This window comes from Tursiops truncatus, chromosome 19 (assembly GCF_011762595.2).
Source record: "Tursiops truncatus isolate mTurTru1 chromosome 19, mTurTru1.mat.Y, whole genome shotgun sequence".
Classification (NCBI taxonomy): domain Eukaryota; kingdom Metazoa; phylum Chordata; class Mammalia; order Artiodactyla; family Delphinidae; genus Tursiops; species Tursiops truncatus.
The window spans coordinates 34,759,792-34,778,181 of NC_047052.1; the positions used below are offsets into that span (position 1 = coordinate 34,759,792).

General features: G+C 41.7%; 1 long non-coding RNA gene across 1 annotated transcript; it reads right to left on the reverse strand.

The window, feature by feature from the left end:
• Window positions 1-14,039: 14,039 nt before the first annotated feature.
• LOC141277227 (uncharacterized) lies at window positions 14,040-17,178 on the reverse strand. The gene is made up of 2 exons (XR_012328277.1): window positions 17,074-17,178; window positions 14,040-14,984 (listed from the first exon to the last, which is right to left on the reverse strand). It is a non-coding gene; the product is annotated as an uncharacterized lncRNA (long non-coding RNA).
• Between the last annotated feature and the right edge of the window lie 1,212 nt (window positions 17,179-18,390).

The following is an 18,390-nucleotide window of genomic DNA, read 5'->3' on the forward strand; positions in this document are numbered from 1 at the left end:
ACACTGAACATATAATAGAAACAATAAATGCATTTTTGTTCAGTTAAGTTACTGAGATTTGGGATGGGGGTGGTGTTTGTTACACACCATTATCCAGCCTGCCTGACTAATACATCGACTTAGAAACTAAGTCCATGACTTGTTCAGTCTTTATTCATTCAGAGAACATCAACCAAGCCTTAACTCTGTACTAAACATCTGGTTAGATCCTGGAGGCAGCACCTAGGACAGTATCAGGCACCCAGCGCTGGTACAATAAATATTAGTTGAATAAATAATCATAATAATTAATATTATCAGCATAAGTCTTGATGTATAGTAAGTGCACAAGAAATAATATATGCACTTAATTTTTTCAACAACTCTAGGAGATGAATACTACCACTGTGTTCATTCTTACATACAAGAAGCAGGATTTAAAGAGGATAAGTCACTCACTGTAAATTACACAGCCAATAAGTTGCACAGCTAACCTTTATAACCAGATTATCTCTAAATCCATCATTTGTGCTCTTAGACATTATACTATGCTGTCTCTAAACAAGTAAATGAATAAATGAGAATAAGATGAAGCATCTCTCTTTGAAGACTTTACAATACAGTGGAGAGACTCATGTGTACAATTACAAGTAATCTGAGCCTGGTAAAACTGGGAAAGTTTTACCAAGAAAATGACATTTGAGCTGGGTATCGAAAGAGAAGTTCAGACAAGCTAACAGACAAGGAGGAAAGGGCATTCTTGGCTAAGGGAATGGCATTTTCAAGGGCATGATGGGCAGTGCCACCACGAGGAAATAGGCTACATTACAGGAATGATAAATACCCTTTTGTCATTCCCTATAATCTATATCTGATCTGAGAACGTCCTCAATTGTGACAAAACAGCCTGTAGTGGGAGGAGGAAAGTAGGCACCGTGCTGGCTGGCTGCCTTTCAATGCCACCATCCATTTATGTGGGTTTATTGAGCCTCACCACCAAGCCTGGTGCTGTGGTGGCCCTGGGGCTAGAGCAGTGAGTAGTTGGGCTTTGCAGACCTGAGCTGTAGGCTTCAGAGTCAAGTCCTCATCCAGGATAAGCTGCACAAGCCAGACAAGGCTCAAGAAAAAATCCTCACCAGCTGAGTGACATTTGGGAGGACTTTGAACTAGTGGCTAAATCCCTGGGACGTAAGTTCACCCCCTTCTAAGGCAACCTTTGTCCTGGTGGGCAGTCACCACGTCAAGTTGCTTAACTGGCTCGAAATGTCCAAGAGAGGCTGGGCCAGAAGACGCCTTATCCAAAGACACGCTCACTTGCCTTGTCTTTCCTGGCCTCTGGGTGCTTGCATCATTATTGCACTAACCATAATGAGAGTTTCATCTTTTCAAACACCCCACAGCATAATATGGGGGCAGCAGTGTTTGAGGGCTGGCTGAAAGCGCTTCAGAGGCTTGTAAGAGGATCAGGTTTCCCAGAAGCTCATGTGTGCTTGGCTCTGCTTCAAAGGCCACTAAATTCCTGCCAGAATTAAGGAGAGAGATTCCTCAAAATCCTTTTCACTCAAGGTGTGCAAGACAAGAATTAGGTCCATCACGTACAGCCTGACTTACTATCTATCTCTTTCCTGTGGATTGAGCTGGCTCAGGGATGCTCTGCCTGGCTGCAGAGGGATGGACTAGGTGGACTTAAAATCTGCATCAGCAGAACCAAAAGGTTAAAGTTGCAGACCTCCAAGTGACTGGACTGACCCCTCAGAAACAGACCAATTTGCCACAAATCAGCTATTCATAAGCTAACTTGCAAAATGACCAGTTTTTCAAAAGACTAATAAAGTAAGAAAAATTCACCAAGTTGGGATTTTTTTTCCTAGATGATCCTGCCTCTCACACTGCTTCTGCTCTTCAAATATTTGCCTTAAAATTTTTTTCAAAATAATCAGTCAATCGATTGGACACTCAGTGAACTGGTCATTGAGTGAATTGATTCTCAAGTCAACAAATTATTGGCAAACTGATCTCTAAGAGCCCCCTGACCTGGTGCACACACAGGCTTCTGAACAGCTCCTCCCTCCAACAATCAGAATTTGAGAGCATCAGTAGGAAAAGTTCCCATAATCTTCATCCACCTAGTCAGAAGGACTTTGTGTCTGAATATGGGAGAGTTGTCATCATCCCCCACAGGGCCACAAGATCCCTCCCCAGCATGGGAGGGAGGCTTTAGTGCTGAAAACTTGCCCGATGTTTGTTTACTGAAATTTGGGCACTTTATCTGACCTCGCTGGGAAGTCATTACGAAAGAGCAGGTTCTTGGCAGGTGCGCACATTACAAGTGACACGCTTTAAAAATACCTCGTGTAAATCAAATGTTACCATAAAATGGAAATTGCAGCCACAAATTGCATCTTTATTACAACAGTGTCTGATAAATGAGGTGACGTTGACAGCATAGAACAGGTAGCCTGAGAAGTAGAAAGTTACACGTAGAGCATAAAAGATAATTATTTTTCAGTCCGCAGTAATACAATATCTCTTATTTTTGACATCACAGAATCCTACATCAAACCTGGAAAGATTCTTAAGGCCATTATCCAAGCCCTTCATTTTACAGATGGGGAGGCTGAGGCTGACAAGGGGATGAGATCTGCTCAAGGTCACTTGGAGGAAGCCTGGCAGAGTCACTGTTTTGATGTCCACCACGAGCATGGGGTTCCTTGGCTCTGTCCACTTTCTTTACTGAGTCTGTGAAGACAGGAAATCTCATGAGTCTTTTCCACAGAAGGGTCTGGGGTGAGGTAGGGGGATTGGGGGAAATCAGGCAGGAGATACATGGTTCCTATAGTAGAAGCTCGCATGCAGCACAGAGGAGAGACCAGGCTTAAGCCTTGCTTCTGTGACCTTGGTCAAGTCATTCAATCTCACTGAGTTTCCATTTCTTAGTTTGCAAGATGAACCTGATTTCACCTACCTATCTCACAAAGGTATCATGGAGAATTAAATGAGACATTCTAGGTAAGATAATTAAACAAAACATTTGACCTATCGAGAGCCAAATTCACGCCATTTTGAACCAGGCTCTACAAAAGGGCCAGCACTGCAGAGAGAGTGAGTGTCGTTGCAGGTCAGGGTCAGACCAATGGATCACTGTACTCAACAGCTGTATCCTCCAGCCATTGCCCCCATAGTGTCTCCCCAGAACCTGTGCAGCTCTGCCCCATCATGCACCCACAGTAACATGATCATTCTTTCCTCCACTTTAGTTACTTGCAATTCCAAAGAACTTCTGATTCCAGAATTTGGGATTCTAAGTCAGTTCAGTGGTCCAAGCACACACCTCTAAACTGCTGCCATCATTAACCCCATCTCCCAGAAGGTAAGCTGCCTGAGGACTGGTGTTTTGACCCTTCATTTCACAAGTTCTGGACATTAATGGAGCACCTTCTTTATGCCAGACCTGAACTAGGCACTGTCGATGCCATAACGCACAAGGAACAAAACAGAAAAACTCCTGCTGTAATATGCTAAGACATGCAATTAAGAAGTAGAAAAGTAGAAAAGGAAACCGTGATGATATCAAGGAAATACATACATTGACTGAGGACGTGCATGGCACACGATCGGGTGGTGTTCAGCTGGTAGTGGGGCATGGCTAACATCTGTTTGGATTAACCAGTGATTGTGCCAACGCTGTGGTTAGAAAAGTTTAATGCCACCGCTGGTGTGTGGTGTGTCATGAGATAGTCAAGGAAGGCGCCTCCAAAAGCACAATATTGAGCCAGATCTGAATCGTGAGACATCGGCCATGAGTAGATCGTAGAGAAGAGTGCTCCAGGAGAGAGTACCAGCATGTGCAAAAGACCTGTGGCAGGGAGAAGCTTGGCGTATGAGAGAAGCAAAAAGAAGGCAGCCAGGGTGACTAACAGCAATCTCCAGGTCGGCAAGGTAGGCGTGAGCCACATACAGAATTTGGGGGTTATTCTAAGTGTGATGGGATTTGCATTTTCATTTTTAAAGAAGCACCCTGGCTGCCTTTGTAGAGAGGTCATTGTGTATCCTCAGTGCCTAGAATCATGTCTACCACACAGCAGGTGTTGAATAACCTACTACCAAACCTAAGAACGAAAATACCTGTACCCTCTCAGTGCCAAATGAGGCCACACCCCATCCAAGCTTAGCTTTTTTTAGATCCTCTCTCTGTGGCCACTACTAGGCAAGAATAAAGTGTTCTTAGCTGCTGCTAGTGCTTGAGCTCTTGCTATGAGCCCCAGCTCATGGACACTTGATGCAGACTCAGCGCCCTGCATACCAGAGATCCTTGCTGAGCACCTTGTACTACTTCCAGGCAGAAATGAGCATCTTACACCTTCCTCACTCACAAACTAGCACATAGAAGCCCATGCTGAGGAGCTCTATTTTTCAGTGGGTCTTTCTGCTATAATGGAAAAATTGGATTGTCATGCAAGAAAAGTTCTGTCTGGCATTGTCATTAGCACCTCTGATTTTGCAATCTGGGATTTGTATGTGATTTTCTCATTTTGCAGATTGTATTGTTGCTCGTCAACAGTGTTTTTCATTGCTTCTCTGAAGTAATTTTCTTCTCTCCCCAGTTCCCCCACCCCCATCCCTTCTCAACATTCAAGAGGGAAGGTCTTTGCAATCCTGTTGGGTCAGTGGGAAGCCCTCTGAAAGGAGGCAGGGAGTGCACAGGGGTATACACTGAGGCCTTCAGAAATGTCTAGCGCCATCTGTACTGACATTGTTGGATGTCCAACCAATATCCCTTCCTCTCTTCTCCTTCCTAACAGAATTCATGTTGTTTGGTGTGCATGCAGCCAAGTGCTTCTTGTGAAACTAATCCCCCCACCAGCTGCAGAAATGAGCCTGATTGTTTTCAAAGTAATCCCAAACCCCCTGCAATGATTGGATTATGAATGGTCATGTGCCCAAATTTGAGCCAATGAAAGGAAAAGAGGAGCTTGGGAGAGAACTTTATCTATTCAACAGATATTTATTATGTGCCTACTATGTCCCAGACACTGCTGTATGTGTGCTGGGCATACAAAACTCATGAAGTTAAAAAAAATAAACACTGCCTTTGGGAGGGACACACATAAAATAAATCATAATATATATACACATAATACTTGGCAGTGATGAGTGAAGCAAGGGGATCTAAAGCAGGGAAGACGAGAGAGAGAGAGTCCAGGGGCGGCATTTTTAAATGAGGTCCTTTGGGAAGGCCGCTTGATGGAGGTGAGGGATTTATACTAGTGAAGTTTGCAAAGAACACTCCACGCAAAATGTCCTGAAGTGGGAATGGGCTTAGTGTGTTTGGGGAACAGCAAGGAAGCCCGTGTGGCTAGAGCAGAGTTGAAAAAGGGGACAAGAGTAGGAGAGGAAAACAAAGATGTGATGCTTGGCCATAACCTGTTGGGCTCTACAGGTCTGAGAAGGACTCTGGCTTTTATACAGAGTGAGATGGGAAACACCAGAGGGTTTTGAGCAGAAGTCATGATTTGACTTAAATCCTTGTTTTAACAGGATCGCTTTGGAGAACAGACTGAGAGAAAGCAAAGACAAAAGCTGAAAGAGTCCTTCCTCCATCTTCTGGAGGGGCTTCCAGAAGCTCCCTCTCCTCTCTTGTCCTTTGGTTTCATCGTGTGTAGATGTGAGAGGTAGCTGCAGCACCCTCTCCATACCCACCTGAATATGAAGCCACTCCACAGAGGAGACAGAGCCAGGAGGACTGTGGGGAAATGCAGCAGAACTGCAGAACCTGGTCAACTGTGAAGCTCACTTTGCACCTGAACTTCCATTTTGTGAGTCAATAAACATCCTTATTGTTTAAACCAAAGAGAGTTGGGTTCTCTGTTTCTTACACCCAAGAATCTTTCTAACTGCTTCATCATCCAGATTCACTGTCCTTCATCTACTCCATGCATGCTGTGGCTTCCCAGATAGTCTTTACTTGGTTGTGTACAAGGTCTGAATTCAGGAAATGGTGTCACTTTTTTCTCTGTGAAAAGTCCTTCCATGGAATCCTCTGAATTTGGATTCCATGAGCTGTCAGACTCATCACCTATTCCTCAGCGTTTGTGTATTAATTCACTCAAAATTTATTGAATCTTGTACTGGACCTCACACTGTCCTATATGAGCAAGATTAATCCCACCTCTCAAGGAGTTGAGAGTGTGTGGAAGAGAGAGAGAACCGATGGTTACATGACACAGTATTAAGTGTTAAAAATGGATTTTCTTTAATGCAGCCCATGCATTAGTAAATACTTCACCTTCTCTGGGCCTCAGTTTGACCTTTTGTAAAATGACACTTTCCAACTCTGAAAGTCCATGGGTCTATGACTGATTGTAGCTTTCCTTTGATGTCAATCTCTAGAGTTAGATTTCTGTAACAGACAGAGAACCAGAGGTTGTGAAGAACCTCTCCATATTTTTTCACTCCTCCAGAGTAAAACCACAATGACATGGCTCATGATGAAGTACATTTGGCAATACCATGAGCCAAGTCAGTTACTTCCAAATATGCACAATAAATTTTTTTCACTTTTGGTAATAAATGTGGTTAACCCATAACAAAGATATTAGTTCTTTCCCCAGTATCAACATCTAATTTCCAGTTTTTCTACTTTTCCCCCTTCTTAACCTCTTGCTTTCAGTGATATACCACTATGGTTCAGTCCACCTAGTTTGGAATCAGACTTTCTGTTTAGTACCCTCATTCATTTTGATACCTGCATATCAATCAATCAATCCTTCTGACTTCCTCCCCCCACCCCCACTCCTTAAAATTCATCCCTGGTTTCAGTGAGACCACTTTTGGGTTTTTATCCTAATATCTCTGGCAGGATACATAAAAGCCAGATAACAGAGGCCACTTACCAGAGAGGACAAGGGAACTTACAGATCAAAATGGGATAGAAACTGACTTTTCACTATATCCTCCTTTTTTGTACCACTTGAACTTTGCTCCATGTCAACTTTTCAAATAAATAAGTGATTTAAAACATTAAACAAAACACTTCTTTTTTATAGTTACATTTTTTTTTCTGGTGATAAGACAGAGCTGCTCTTTTAGTGCAGGTATTTACAGCTGTAAACTTCCCTCTGAGCACTGCTGCTTCTGGTTCATACCTCTAACTATTTTCTAATTTCCCTTGTGACTTCTTTTTAGACCCAGTGGTTGATTAATTTTCACGTTATTTGTGAATTTTCCAGTTTTCCTTCCATTTGTGACTCCTAGCTTCATTCCATTGTGGTTGCAGAAGACATCAGTCTTTTCAACGCATTAAGACTTGTTTTATGGCCTAACATGTGGTCTGTCCTGGAGAATATGCACCTGAGAGCTTAGGTGGAGTGTTGTGTCTGTTGTTTATTTTGTTTCATTGTTGACTTTCTGTCCAAGTAAGATCCTGCAAGTCAAAAAGAAAAAATAAATGGATTAATGTCTCCATTCAAAGAGAAGGGACTGGCAGAATGGATAAAAAAAAAAACCACAATCCAACTACAGTAAGTTACTCACTGTAGACTCAGAAGTTGAAAGCAAAGGGATGGAAAAAATATCCCAAACAAATATTGATAGTAACCTAAAGAGATCTGGGTTAGCTATGCTGACATCAGAAAAACACTTCTAAATAGCATGTAGATCAAAGAAGAAATCTCAACATAAATTTTTAAATATTTTAACTAAATGAAAGTGAAAATACAGCTTATCAAAATTTGTAGGATGCAGAGAAGATGGTTCTTGGAGGGAAATTCATAGCAATGAATGCACATATTAGAAAAGAAGAAGGATCAAAAATCACTATTTTAAGCTTATACCCTAAGACACTAGAAAAAGAAGTGCAAATTAAATCCAAAGTAAGCAGAAAAAAATAATGAAAATTAGAGCAGGAATCAATGAAATTAAAAACACGAAATCAATACAGAAAATCAACAAAACCAAAGCTGGTTATTTGAAAAGATCAGTAAAATCAATATGTCTCTAGCTAGATTAATTAAAAAAGAGAGAAGATACAACTTACTAATATCATAAATGAATGAGAGGACATCACTATAGATCCTATGGACATTAAAAAGATAATAAAGGAATATTAAGAACAACTTCTTGTCCATAAATTTGATAACATAAAATTTGGACCAATTCCATGAAAGACACAATCTGCCAATACTCACACAAGAATACGTAGAAAATCTGATTAGGTCTATATTTATTAAAGAAATTAAATCAATAACAAATAACCTTTAATTAATTAATAAACAGAGGGGTTTCCCTGGTGGTGTAGTGGTTGTGAGTCCGCCTGCTGATGCAGAGGACATGGGTTCATGCCCCGATCCAGGAAGATTCCACATGCTGCGGAGCGGCTAGGCCCATGAGCCACAGCTGCTGAGCCTGCGCTCCTCAACGGGAGAGGCCACAGCAGTGAGAGGCCCGCGTACTGCAATAAATAAATAAATAAATAAAATAAACAGAAAATTAATTATAATTAATTAATAATCCAGGCCCAGATTGATTCACTGGTGAATTCTACCAAACATTTAGAAAGGGATTATACCAATTTTCTACAATCTCTTCCAGAAAATAGAAGCAGAAGGAATACTTCCTAACCCATTCTATGAGGCCAGCATTACCCTAATATCAAAACCAGACAGACATAAGAAAACTACAGACCAGACTCTCCAATGAACATAGACACAAAAATCCTCAACAAAATATTAGCAAATTGAATCCAGCAAATAAAAAGAATTAAACACCTAGACCAAGTGGGATTTATCCCACATATGCAAGAATTATTCATCATTAGAAAATTAATTAATGTAATCTATTACATCAATAGCTAAAAAAGAAAAATCAAATGATCATATCAATACATACAGAAGAAGCATTTGACAAAAATTCAATATCAATTCATGGTAAAAACTCTCAGAAAACTAGGAGTAAAGGGGGAAACTTTCTTAACTTGTCAAAGAACATCTACAAAAAACGTACCACTAACATCATACTTAATGATGAGAAACTTGAAGTTCCCCCACTAACAAAAGGAACAAAGCAACAATGTATTCTATCATGACTGTTTTTCCACAATATACTGGAAGTCCTGATATTGCAATAAGACAAGAAAAGGAAACAAAAGATACACAGAATGGGAAGGAAGAAATAATTGTCTTTGTTCACAGAACACAATCATCTAGGTAGAAAATTCAAAAGTTACAATAACTAAAACGAACTTCCTTGAACTAATAAGTGATTATAACAAGGTTAACATACAAAAGTTAATAGTGTTCCTACATACCAGCAATGAGCAAGTAGAATTTGAAATTAATAAGAAATTGCCATTTTCATTAGAGTCCCCAAAAATAAAATACTTAGGGATAAATCTAAAAAAATATGTGCAATGTCTAAATGAGGAAAACCACAAAATTCTGATGAATGGAATTAAAGAGGAACTAAATGAATGGAGAGATATTCCAGGTCCATAAGAAGACTAAATATTGTCAAGATGTCAGTTATTCCCAAATTGATCTATATGTTCAATTCAATACCAATCAAAACATCAGCAAGTTATTTCATGGACACCAACAAACTGATTCTAAATTTTATACGATGAGGCAACTCAATATTAAAGAGAAGAACAAAGTCAAATGATTGACACTACCCAACTTTAAGACTTACTATAAAGCTACTGCAATTAAGACAGTGTGAAAAATTAGACAAATAGCTCAATGGAGCAGAATTGAAATCCCAGAAATAACCCACATAAACATAGTCAACTAATCTTTGACAATGGAGCAAAGGTAATGCAATGGAGCAAATGTAGTCTTTTCAAAAAATGGTGCTAGAACAATTGGATATCCACATACATAAAAATGGATGTAGACACAGACCTTATACCCTTCACAAAAATTATCTCAAAGGGACCATAGACCTAAATGTAAAATACAAAACTCCTAGCAGGTAACATAAGAGAAAACCTAGATGATCTTAGTATGGCAATGACATTTTAGATACAACACCAAAGACAAGGTCGTTGAAAGAAACGATAAGTCAGACCATTAAAATAAAAACTTCTTCTCTGTGAAAGACAAGAGAAGACAAACCAGTCTGGGAGAAAATATTTTCAAAAGAAACATCTGATAAAAGACTTATCCTATATGCACAAAGAACTCTTAAAGCTCAACAAAAAGAAAATAAACAACCCAATTAAAAACTGGGCCAAAGACTTTAGCAGACATCTTACCAAAGAAAATATACAGATGGAAAGTAAGCATATGAAAAGATGTTCAACATCACATGTCATTAGGGAACTGAAAATTTTTTTCGTAATGAAATACTACTACACACATATTAGAATGGCCAAAATTGAAAACACTGACAACACTAGATGCTGGCAAGGATGTGGAGCAATAGGCACCCTCATTTATTGCTGGTAAAATGCAAAAATAGTACAGCCACTTTAGCAGACAATTTGACAGTTCCTTACAAAACTAAACATACCCTTATCATAGAACCAGCAATCATGCTCCTTGGTATTTCCCCAAATAAAATGAAAATTTATGTCCACACAGAAACCTGTACATGGAAGTTTATAGCAGCTTTATTCATAATTACCAAAACTTGAAAGTAACCTAGAAGTCCTTCAGTAGATTAATGGTTAAATAAACTGTGGTACATCCAGGCAATGGAATATTATTAATTGCTTTAAAAAAAAAAGAGCAATCAAGCCATGAAAAGACACGGAGGAACCTTAAATGTATATTACTGAGTGAAAGAAGTCAATCTGAAAAGGCTGCATACTCTCTGATTCCAACTACGTGCCATTCTGGAAAGGGCAAAACTATGAAGACAATAAAAAGATTAGTGGTTGCCAAGGATTAGGAAGGAGGAAAGGAGCGATGAATAGGCAGAGCACAGAAGTTTTTATGGCAGGGAAACTATTCTGCATAATAATGTAATGGTGGATACAAGCCATTATATATTTGTCTAAACCCGTAGAATGTACAACTCCAAGAGTGAACCCCAAAGTAAACCATGGACTTTGCGTGATAATCATGTGTCAGTGTAGGTTCATCAAGCGTAACAAATGTACCACACTGGTACAGAATGTAGATAATGGGAGAGGTTGTGTAGGGACAGGGAATATACGGAAACTCTCAGTACTTCACATTCAACTTTTCTGTGAACTTAAAACTGCTCTAAAAAATGAACTTTATTAACTTAAAAAAAACCTAATAGGGCCACAAAAAGAACATTGTTTGTAATGCTAGGGATCCTGAATTCCACTCCTTACTGTGACCCCCCCCCCCCCCCATCCAGGTCCTTGTGCAGAGACCCAGGTACAAAGAGGCCATTCTGCTTCGGCCCAAGATTCAGTGACTGAGTAGAACTGGTTCCTTGTGTAAAATCAGGCACTTCATTCTGATTGCCCACTCTTATACCACACTTCCAGACTATTTTGCTTGTCTCTAAGTCCATAAAACAGCAGCATTAAGATAATTAGGCTTAGAAAAATATAACTCCTTAAAAATGAGGTAGCCTCTCAGAAACAATCTTAATGGCAGGAATTTGTTTTAAAAATTAACTTCAGTGCTCCAAGGCATCAGAGTTTATCTGGACTTTACGGCAATAGAGTCACCATCTCCTCTTGCACAGAACATAGAGGCTCAATAATAGAATCTCATATTATTCAAGCACCATCATCATCATCATCATGGCCATGATCGTAATCATCATCATCATCCTAACATTTTGGAGCACTTATTATGTGCCAGGTGCAGTGTCAAGCATTTTGCATATATTATCTCATTTAATCTTCATAGCAGCTCTATGACATACTTTGTGGGAAAGTGATGAAACTAGGATTACAACCCAATCAATTCAATTCCAGAACAAATATTCTTAACCATGGAATCCCCGGGCCAAACTGAGAGCTACAATATCTGGCTTCCTGGGTCCTAGGGAAGGTCCTACTGGGAGCCCACTCGGGATCCTTCAGTCTGAGCACGCCTTTATATTCCAACAAAAATTTCAGCATGCCTGGGAACACACAGATTGAATCACCACACATGACCCCAAGCTTGCTGGTGCCTGTTGGAGGTGAGAGACCCATCTGTGTCAGCTAAACAGAGAGAAGATGGAAGATGTATCTGTTTATTTTGATAAATGTAAATGAATTCTATTACTTGTCAAAATGTTATCAGGACCACAGTGAAATGAGCTCTGGTTTTTTTTCCCCCTTTCAGGGTGAAGGGAGAGAAGCGGGAGAGAAATGAATGCTCAAGACAGATTGCTTTGATTTGAAATGAAAACAAACAACTTTAGAGAAAAAAAAAAAGGCTTTCATTACATTGGAGACCTTGGCATTCTTGCAGATACGTTCATGAATTAATCATTAAAATCCTGAAATGTGGAATAAATCATGTGGTTTTCAAGGCCAGACCACGATAAAGGGGGCCTCAAACAGTTATTAAGACACAGCACTCTAAGCTGCTACAGCCCAGAATGACTTTTCTCCAGGAATAAAATGGGTAAGATGAGTGAGTATGTGCGTGTGTGTGTGTGTGTGTGTGTGTGTGTAAGGCAGCCCCAGGGTCCCAGGCTGGAACTGTGTGCAAACCAGCTCCAACCATGTGTCACCACACATTAGCGCTATTTAATATCTGCTAATGGAATGGCTCTGTCTGGCGTCAACAGCAGGATCAGAAGAGGGCCATGCAGCTTTTACATTATTAGTACTAATTAGGTAAATCAAAGAGGAGGAGGGCAAAGAGACCAGAGAATGCATTAGAAGGAAAGTAAGGGGATCGCTACGTACCTCGTAGTGTCAAGATCAAGGTACCAAACAGGCAATTAGTGCGGAAGATCCTTCCTGAGTGAGGAGAGAATGAGCAAGGCCCGCCCGGGGAAAAGGAGGATGACTTCATTACAGTGACTCCCTAATTAAAATGTAAGTGTTGCTGATCACTGCATAATTAAATGAGGTGGCAGGCGGTAGCAGTCAGTTATCCAGGAGTTTCTGGGTTCATGTTACTAAAGCCCCCTTCACGGGCTCCTTCACCGCCCTCCAGCAAGAGACTCCTGGAGCTGTCCGTGGTCCTGACAGACGTCTGACTTCTAACAGGTCTGTTAAGAGTGATGCTTCGAAGGGGCTTTTCTCCTAACTGCCCCGTGACCGCTTTACCAGTCCTGAGAACCACTCTGATTCTCTTTGTAACCCATTTTCAAACTATTCAGGAAAAAGAAAATGGGAAGGTGGGATTGGAAAAGACACCAAGTTTAATTAACTCCCAGCCACTGCATTCTCTATATAAAGTTGCTGAAGCTCAGGTTGACTCCTGCTGGCGTAACCTTTATCTCTCTTCTGTTTTACCTGCCAGGAGGAAGCTCTACTTCCTTAAGAGCTTGACTGGGAGCTAATCTCAGGTTTGACATGAAAACTAAGGCTACTGAACACAGTGCCATATCTACTCAGAAATATTTGTAGGTGTGAGAGGGTAACAGCTTGGTGGATTAGATATATAGTTCCATACCAGGAAAGAAGCATCTTTCAGTATCAGAGGCTGAGTGTGATGGGGAAGTTAAAATCAAGTGACTTGATTTTAATTTTTCCCCCTCAGGCTTTTTAATCTACTCTTTTCCATCTCTTTATCCTCTCCTGTTTCCTCTCTCTCTCCTCTTTATCCTCTTTCCTTTCTTCCATGTCTTCTCTCTCACATTTCTACTTCCTCTTCTCTTTCTTCCTCCCAGCTGTCTTCTTTCTCTGTGTCTATTTCTCCCTTCTTTCATGCCCCTGTGTGGGGTCCCATTATCATATTACTACTATAACTAGAGCAAACGTGAAATTTCCATTCACTCATTCTTTTATCTTTATCTGTAGACTCCTTGGCTTAGCTCATTTTTATTAGAATGGCCCAAATTACAATTAGAATGCCTCAAATCTTGAACAGAGGCTGGAATGATCTTTGAAAGGAAATCTAGATCCTCAGGAGCAATGACAGAAAGTAGGCATATTAGTATGGGTCTGGCTGCAGTAACAAATAGACACAATCATGTAATGTTTCAACACAATAGAATTTTATTTCTACTTGATAAAATAGAAATAAGCAGTCTATTTTATTTCTGATAAATAAAGCACCACAGTCTAGGTCAGGGAGTGGTCTCTTCTCCACACAGGCTAAGAGTGGTTTTGACATCTTCAATGGATGGCTCCCAAGACATCCAAAAAAGGGAAACAAGTAAAGAGCAGGAGTGGGAGATATGGGGGGCAGACCTGGGAGTGCCACACAACTGTAAGGGATGCTGGAAAATACATTAAACCATGTGCCATAAAGAGGAGAAAACAGATATTGGTGACCATTTAGCAGTCTCTGCCAACTGAGAGATGGGAAAGAGTCATAGGCAGAAAAGGAAACACTGAGCCAAGGGTTATATCCACACAACAGTAGAGAAGCAAGTCTTGCCACAGAACTCATCCTGGAAAAGGGTGGTGTATAACCAGAGGTATACGCCAGAAAATGTATAACCAGAGGCCCACTTCTGCTCAATCGGGATTCTCTTAAGGGCATAGGATTCGGTTTCAGAATCAGTCAGACATGGAATGAAATACAAATCCACCTCTTTCTGAGTATGTGATCGTTTTTTTAAATTAATTAATTTATTTATTTGGCTGCATCAGGTCTGAGTAGTGGCACACGGGATCTTCATTGCAGTGCACAGGCTCTTCATTGCGGTGCACAGGCTTCTCTCTAGTTGTGGCACGCAGGCTCTCTAGTTGTGGCACCTGGGCTCTAGAGCTCATGGGCTCTAGAGCACATGGGCTCAGTAGTCACGGCGCACGGGCTTAGTTGCCCCATGTCATGTGACATCTCAGTTCCTCGACCAGGGATCGAACCTGCGTCTCCTGCATTAGAAGGCGGATTCTTAACCACTGGACCATCAGGGAAGTCCCTGAGTATGTGACCTGGAACAAACATTTCCATGAATCTCAGTTTCATCATCTGTAAAATAGGAGAAAAATATTGCTTATTCCATATGGTGTCCCTGAAAATTACACAATATAAAAGGTGCTAAATTCTTAGCACGGTATCTGGCACATAATAAATACTCAATAGATGGTAACTGTCGATACTGTTACCATGTTCACCCCTGCTGCCATATTATTATTCTTACAGTTTCTTCTATCTGTCATGGGTGCTCCCTATTCATTTCCCCACCTAATCCGAGTCATATCTTCTCCATGAAGTCTTTCCCTCATATAGCGCTCCCAGTGACTTGCTTGAACCCTTTGCCACGCAACTGAGCACTTTATTAAGGTTTGTCCACTATGAATGTAAGTCCATGAGGTTCAGTATATTATTTATATTGTTTATTTGCTATATCTCAGAACCAAGTACAATGTCTTGTATATAGTAAGTGTTCAACTATTATTATTGTTAAATGAATATTCAGTGAATGTGAGAGACACATGTTAAAGAGCCTGATGCATGCCCTTTATAGACACAGAATCATATTGCTTTGAGGTTATTCTCTAATTTTCCGTGTCAGTTAGTCTTGTCTTCCTGATGAAATTGAATTCACAGTAGCCAGGGTGATCTTTTTAAAATGTAAATTGGATCCTTTCATTCCTCTGGTGACCCCCTCCAATAACTTCTCATCATCCTTAGAATAAAACCCAAAATCTTCACTGCAACACATAAGGCCCTGTAAGACCTGGCCCTGTCACCCTCCCTATCCTTTTATCTTACTTTCCTTCTCCATCACTACCCTCAAGCCCCATAGGCCTTCTTCCTATTCCTTTAATACATCAAGACCGTTCCCATCTCACGGGCTTTGTACTAATTATCCTCTAATATATGTACTAATATACTCCGGAGATACTTTCCCCAAGCATATTCTCAAAGCTGAGTCCCGCCTCATTATTCAGGACTCAGCTCAAACATTACCCTCTCGGAGAGGTCTTCTGGCAACACTGTATAACTTAATTCTCCTTCCATCAGTCACACACTGTCTTGGGTTGGATTCTCCAGGAAACAGACCCTGAGTTGGAGACCTGTTTGCGGAAAGTTTATGGGCCTCCCTTGGAACCAGCACTTGTCATGGGTGAAGGAAACAGGACAGAGCAGAAGGAGGGGTTAAGCTTAGATACATTCACAGCAAAGACCTCAAGTGATCCCACTGGGAGCCCTGGAGCTGAGCCAAGGGGGCTGGGCTTTGGACTTCTGCCCTGCTCACCCTTGGATGCAAGCTACCCTCATGAAGGAGACATGGCCTTGGGAAAGGCAGCTCTCCCTTGGAGGGAGGTTTCCAGAGAGTGATTTGGCTGAGAGCTGTCAGCCACCAACACTCCCATCAACTGGGAAACGAGTGCCTGTGTCCTAAAGGGGGCGTGTTTGTGACACATCATAGCATCTGCTACATTCCACTCGTGCTGATCAGATCTGCTTCCTTCATTTGCTCAGTTCTGTGAACAGCTTCCCTAGGATTCTGGTTGGTCTCTTTTGGGGGCAAACTTCCAAGAGAGAATTCATGGGATCATCTGAGCCCCCCCCACCACAGCTAATCTCTGGGTCACCTTCTTCTCCTACCCATTCCGGATCCCCCTTCCCCTCACAGCAAGCGTGCTGGTCTTCATGGCTTACCTGGTGGCAGGTCTGGCCACCATCATCATGCCCTTCTTGGGCCATGGCTGCTGCATTTACCCATCTACTTACAAAATTGGACAAGAAGTGCCCCATGGATCACCTGGGTGACAAGTATATTCTTCCCTGCCCCCATGACTCAATAGCAGCCTACATCCTATTGATGATCAGAGTTACTTAACCGGGAGCCTGAAGTGACCGGGAGGCAGCCACACCTTGAGGTGTACGTGACTCTAGCTGTGGCCCCCTGTTGGCAAAACCCCTCTCTGGGAACCAGGACTTCTAAGCCCACAGATCCCAGATTTGCTGAATAAGTGCGTCACCCCTGAAGGGAGACATCTGGGTAGCACATCACAAACCCCACTACACAAATCTGTCACACAAAACCCCACTTTAGTTTCCTGCATAGCACATTCCTCACATCCTCCATTTATCGTGTTCATTTTACCTGTGTTCTGCCCGTCTCTGGTTCCAGAATATAAGGGCTTTTTTGTTCCATCTCTCAGTGCCAAATACAGTGCCTGCCTCACGGTGGATGCCCAGTCAATACTTGTTGAGGGAGTGAATGGCGGAGTGATTGAACTGAGTGACATGGTTACAGAGTCCTCAGAGGCGGGCTGTGTTTCCTGCTGTTCTTGGAGCGCAGAGCAGTGACTCAGAGAATACTTGACGGACCGGCCCATCCCCTCTCACAGGTCACTTACAACTCTCCCCGAGTGTGAGAGGCCTCCCTAACACAATCGCAGGCTATTTTTAGTCTGCTTCTTCCTCTCTGGTCTATTAAGGTGGTGAGAAGAGGCTGGCTACCTGGGGCTTGCAGTAGCTCTAAAGAAAACCAATCTTCCTCTCTCTGGAGAACCCTAGGGGGTGTCCTGTATACCAGGCTCCAGGGCGACTACTGCCCAGGTTGTGTTAGCTGAGAGTCTTGTGATTACATTTTTCATCTTCTCACCAGGGGTACCATGGAAGTGATTACTGAGGTATACACAGCAGCTGGAGTCTCTCCTCCCTCCCACAGACACACAAACATGAGCCTCTCCCTTTCCTCAGATGGTTTCATTTTCTCTCATTAGACGACTTTCTGGGGCCTTAGGAGATTTCTCTGGTGTAGACTCTAAGGGGCCTCTTCCAGCTAATTAGATTGTGAGCTGAAAGGCTGACTGTGGACTGCTTTAATAATCTTCTATTCAGGGCTTTACATGCTCATCTAGTTTGACTATTGGAGAGGAAATCCTTTTCTACTTAGAGAGAGAGAGACAGCGAGGAAGAGCGTGTGAGGAAACAGGTTTTCTCCTTGAGACTCTATCAGCACCAAGGGCAGATGTAACGATGCTCTTCCCACGGAGGTTTTAGAGGATCTGTGTGTGGCTGGGAAAGAAAACTCTAAATCAGTTGTTGTAACCCTTCTCAATCATGAGTCAGTGCCGTGATTCCCTTAGGGGAGGGAGGAGGGAAGGACCATCCTTTTTATAGGTGAGGAGAAGCCTCAGAGACACAGACTAACGCAATGGCTCTGAAATCAGTGGCCACACCCCTTACTAGCTGTGGAACCTTTCTTGCAGGGATTTGGAACACCCTGGATGTGAAACCTAGCTTCACCACTTACAGCTCTGTGCCCTTGAACAAGTGCCCTAATTCTATAAACCTAGGTGCCTTCTTCTGTCAAATGGGGATAATAATAATACCTTTAGGGTGTGTTCAGAGCATTCAACTAGAAAATAAATGCAAGTGCTAAGAAGAGTGCCAGAAATATAGTAAGTGCTCA